Source organism: Pelodiscus sinensis, chromosome 26, assembly GCF_052426305.1.
Source record: "Pelodiscus sinensis isolate ZL-2025 chromosome 26, ASM5242630v1, whole genome shotgun sequence".
NCBI classification, from domain to species: Eukaryota; Metazoa; Chordata; order Testudines; family Trionychidae; genus Pelodiscus; species Pelodiscus sinensis.
The window spans coordinates 1,510,112-1,515,592 of record NC_143077.1 but is presented as its reverse complement, the minus strand read 5'-3'; positions in this window follow the sequence as shown (position 1 = coordinate 1,515,592).

The window sequence follows — 5,481 nt, the reverse complement described above, 5'->3', positions numbered from 1 at the left end:
GGTGCACTGAGCATCCTTCCCCTCTCTCTGAGCTGAGGTTTGCCTGCCAGCCCCTGCCCCTGGGGCAGCCTGCCCTTCCTCCCGCCCCAGCCAGTTAACCCTGGAAAGTCCCCGGTCCTGGGACCTGGTGCACTGAGCCCTCTTGTGGCCTTTTTGCCCACAGCGATGGCAAGTTAGGCTTTGGGCTGTCTCTGTCCAGGCCCTGGCTGGTTCTCTGGGGCGCAGACGACCTGTTCCTTGGTCTCGCCCCGTAGTTGACTCCCTCCGTCGCTCAGCCGAGATCCAGTCTCTGCGCGGTTCCCTCTCTCTCCGGGACTCCCGTTCACACCCGGACCGGCTCTCCGTGAACTCATCCGCCAGTCTCCCGGCCTCCTGGGGGTTCTCTGGTCTCCGGTCCTTGAGCCACAGCCTCAGTTTGGGTGGGCACGCTTCATAGAACTGCTCCATCATGACCAGCTTGAGCAGCTCCTCTGTGGTCTGGGCTCCGACTCCAGACACCCACTTGCGGCAGTATTGCGCCAGGCGGGAGGCCAGGTCCACATAGGTCTCCCGTGGCCCTTTCTGTACCCCCCGGAACTTCTTCCTGTACATCTCGGGGGTCAGCCCGAACTTGTGCAGCAGGGCCTCCTTGACTCGGTTGTAATCCCCTGGCTGTAGGTCCTCCAGCTGACTGAGCACTCCGGCCGCCCCCTGGTTCAGTGCGGGGATGAGCTCCTGCAGCCAGTCAGCTGGGGGAACCCGTTGCAGTCCACAGGCCCTCTCAAAGGCACTGAGGAACCCGTCTATGTCACCCATGTCCTTCAATTGGGCCACCATGAGCCTCTCCAAGCGTCTGGCAGTCCTGGGACCCTGGGGCCCATCCGCACTTGGCGCAGCCGGTGCCCCGCCGGTTCTCCGCTCTGCCATGGCCAGCTCATGCTGCCGCTGCCTCTCTCGATCTTGGCGCTCCCTCTCTCGGTCCTGGCGCTCCTTCTCTCGGTCCTCTACTTCCAATTCCCTGATCCGCAGCTGGATCTCCAGGCGCCGCAGCTCCGCTGGGCTGGCCCCTGCCCTAGATGGGCTACGGCTTGCAGGCCTCCCGGGAGACGCTGTCTCATCTCTCCGTTGGGTTCCAGCGCTCCTCCCCCTCTCTGAGCCTGACACACTCTCAGGTGGGGTCTGGCTGCTTCCCCTGGGGACAAGATCCTGGCCCCGTGGCTGGTCATTCTCTTCCAGCTGGGTAATCAGCTGGGCCTTGGTTGCTTTCCGCACAGGCAAGCCCCTCTCTCTGCACAGCCCCACCAGCTCTGCCTTCAAGAGTCGGGCGTAGGCCATCTGCCCGCTGGGCCCCTTGGTGCAGACTCACCAGTCTAGTGCTGCAGCGCCCCACGATTCCCAGGAACCGCTTCGCTCTGTCTCCAGCACGCCTGGCTCCAGGGCTCTTGCTTCTACTGCGCCTTGTCGCTCACCGCTGGAAGCTCCATCCACGGGGTGCAGTGCATCCCACTCCTGACACCAGTGTGACGGCGCGTTGGGGGTTCCCCGTCTCCTGCACCCCGAAATGGCACAAACAGACTGTACCAGCCAGGTACCCCCACTACGTCACACCTTATTTGCTCATGCAAATCTCTGTCTGTGCATGCAAACCAGGTGGCTGTGCACCTACTGGCCAAATTGTGCGCACAGCTGCCCAATGTGTGTGGTTTTGCAGGGTTTCGAAGGCGCAGTGATGGCGAATGCTGGTTTGTTTTGTTGTTCTTTTAAAGATGCACCCATTGCAATCTTCCTGGGAAAACCAGCAGATCTTTTTTTTAGCCCTGCACTAACCTCAAGGAAAATATACAAAATGGGGCCAACTGCTCTTTGTCCCAGAGATGTGCAAGGAAAACAGAAGACTAACAATTCCTTAGTCACCAGCATTAAATGGGCTACTGGGAAACCGCTGGTTAGCGGACTGGTGGCGAAAAGCCAGAAAGCTAAAAAGAAATCTGGTTTTGTTCCAAGAAACCAAAGGGGAGAGGGCAGGGGTCTGCCGTTCTCACGCTGTGTATTAAAAGAATGAATAGCGCGCAAGAGGGAGAAGCACGAAGCAGGGTTGAATGAACTGGCCCGCTCCAAGCTGCGGTGCGGCTCTTTCAGAGGCTTTCCCAGCACGTAGGTGCCTCTTGAGTAAATCTCAGCATCTGAAACTGATGGGCCCTTCTGAAAATCCACTGGTCCCAGGAGCCTCCCAGCGAGTGGTCTCACCCCTCAGCTAGCTGCACCATCGCAGAGAAACTCGAGTAACATTGGGAAGGAGTCTTTGGTGCAGCAGGCGGCTTTGGTTCATTTCATACTTGGCATGGTCCTAGCCTGCTCCACCAGCGGGGCAGCCGAGATGAACTTTTGGGTCCGAGAGGCTTCCCCAAGCTCAAAGGGAACATGGAAGGGTTGTTGCTATAGGGCTGCCAGTGAGCACAGGGCTTTGAAATGGGAAGGACGAGTCAAGCAAAGAACATCAGCCTCAGAGAGGCATCACGCCTGAAAGGCACAAGCAGGGGGCCCAGAACAGCAGGGAGCACCAGCCTGGCACTGCCCGGGAATGAGCAAGGAAGCGGGGGAGAGAGCACTTGGCTGTCCGGGGCAGGACTGGACGAAGGCCTGAGTGGGGAGGAGCAAGCTGGCCCGGAGGGATTGTGGATGGATGCGAACGCGGGAAGCGCAGATGCAGGCTGGTGGGGCTGGAGAGCGACTCGAAAGACGAATGGACGCGAGTAAGAAAAGGGGGAGCCCCAGCAAAGCGGCGACAGAAGAATCTGGGGCCCAGCGAAGACGACGAGGGCAGGCTGGTGGCACAGAAACCCTCGAAAACTTTTCCCCTTGATCTCAAGTGCCCCCAGGGTAAGAACGGAGGAGGAGGCGAGGGAGCAATAAACATCAACCCTTTTTGCCACCAGCATCTCCATGGCTCCTTCGATTAAGTGCTCCAGCACCTCAGGGTCGAAATGCATCTGCTGATCTCAGAGATTGTATGTAGGGCAGGGAGCTACACCCTTTGTTATTAAACTTCCTCCTTTCCCCATCTGATCATGTGAATGCGGGTTGTGAACGGCAGAGTTACCTGACCTGAGCTGTCTCTCTCCTGGGGGAGATTTACTCACAAGTTCTGAGTTCGTTCCTCAACTGGCATAAATAAGGCCCAGTCCCACCTGCAGCCCCGGTGACATTCCTAAGGAAGCCCAAGGATATTTCTATCTGAGCGTCCGGTGGCAAAGTCAGAAGGCCAGAGTCTACATCCCGCTGAGGGCCTGGCCCTGATAGGGCTGCCACATGCTTAAAAAATACCCAACATGGCGGGAAAAAAAAAGAATCGGTTGAGCAAAAAAGGCCAAAGTTGTTGAGCAAAAAAACCCCAAAAACCAAACGGAGAAAAAAATAGTCACTGCGCCTTTAAATCCCCCCGTTTCCCCCCACCCCCACCAGACGCGGCAGGGGAAGAATGTCCTGAGCGGCCTTTTACATGTCCGGTATTTTCTGGGTTTTTACTGGACAGTGGCCAATACCAGACACCTGGCAACCCTAGGCCCTGATGGTTCAGGCTTCAGCCGCAGCCAGGCCCTGAGAAACTGCTGCATCCAGACACGTGGCGTCCAAGTAACAAACGTCCCTTCCAGGCCAGTTTGGTTCTGGTTCGCTCCAGCTTTCTGGTGTCGCTTCCTCCTGGCCCTGGTCTTCCCCAGGTTCCAGCCCCCCAACACCAGCAGCATGTGGGGCCGGCTCCCTGCCACGGCAGAAGACCCCCCGCTGTGCTCCCGGCCAACCCTCCGATCCCCCTGCCAACAGAGCCTTCTTGGCCTGAGATCTGACCCTGGGTGCAACCCTGCGCGGGGTGCAAGAGCCGGCCCAGGTAACCAGCTGGCCCCACTCAGAGCCCAGAGCGAGGCGTGCATGGCCTGCTGCCCCCGGGCGGGCAAACTACGGCCCCTGCACGGGGAGGGCTGGGGGACAGAGCAGAGAAATAAAAGTGTGGGGGGGGCACTGGCTGCTGGCCAGGCACCAGGCCGGCCTCTCCCTGTGCGCTAGGGGAAGGCAAAGCGGCTGCCTGGCTGCCTCGGTGCCACTGTCCCTGGGGATCTCGTCTCCTCGGGAGCCACCTCTGTGGCACAGAAGCCGCAATCATCAGGGAGGGAGCAACGTGGCAGCTCCACCTCTCAGGTCGGCTCCGGCCTGCAGTCCCCCCAGTGCAAGGGGCAGAGGCAGGTGGGGCCAGTCACTAGATGCCGTTCTGCTCCCCACGTCCCCTTCCGCTGGGGCAGGTTGCGCCATAAACACGCCCACGGCGAGGCAACGGGCACCTCCCTGTGTCGCTTCTGGGAACCCCGTGCTGGCCTACATGGACGGCAGCTCCCATCTCCCACGCCTGAGAGCGGCTGACCTCGTGGTACTTGCTGGGACGTGGCAGGTAGATGGGGGGGGGAGCGTTAGCCCTCGTGGCTGTAGGGAAACCCAGGGGCACCCAAGAGCATGAGGGACCAAATGGCAAAAGACGAAATAAAAAGAGAAACCCACATTAAGTGTTGCTGGGTTTTCTGGGTTTTCTAAAAGCACGGCGGAGGTGGGGGGGGGGAGACTTGGGAATCTCATGGCTTTTAAGCCGGCCTTGGGGGCTTTGGGGGCCTGACTCCTGATTTGGGCTCGCTCGGGGCCGGCCACGCGGGAGAGGGACTGAGGCCCCAACCCAACGAAGGTCCGAGACAGGGCGCTTCCCCGGGCTCAGGGCGAGGGGGTGCAGAAGAGTCGGAGGAGGACTCGAGTGCGGCCAGTGCGGCTCGAGTGGGGCCTGGTGAGGACGGAGTGGCTGTTCTCCTGGCACGGCTTTGCCACCGGCCGCCCCAGCCACCTCCCTCTCTGGCAATGCACCGGGTGTGTGCATGGGCATGGGGGAATAGTAAAGCACTAGACCCACATTGCCCCCCCCCCCCGGAGGGCCAGATGCAGGGCTTGCAATGGGCTGGGCTCCCCCTTCTCGGCAGCATGCCCCGCCACCTGCTAAGAACGCCTCTGCCTCTAGAATGCCAGCCAGGGACCCGGGGGGCGGAGGGAGGGGCAGAGCCTGACTCCCGCCAGCCAGGGACCCGGGGGGCAGAGCCTGACTCCCGCCAACCAGGGACCCGGGGGGCAGAGCCTGACTCCCGCCAGCCAGGGACCCGGGGGGGGGCACAGCCTGACTCCCGCCAGCCAGAGACCCGGGGGGCAGAGCCTGACTCCCGCCAGCCAGGGACCCGGGGGGGGGGGCAGAGCCTGACTCCCGCCAGCCAGGGACCCGGGCGGCAGAGGGGGGGGCAGAGCCTGACTCCCGCCAGCCAGGGACCCGGGGGGCAGAGCCTGACTCCCGCCAGCCAGGGACCCGGGAGGGGGGGGGCAGAGCCTGACTCCCGCCAGCCAGGGACCCGGGGGGGGGGGCAGAGCCTGACTCCCGCCAGCCAGGGACCCGGGGGGCAGAGCCTGACTCCCGCCAGCCAG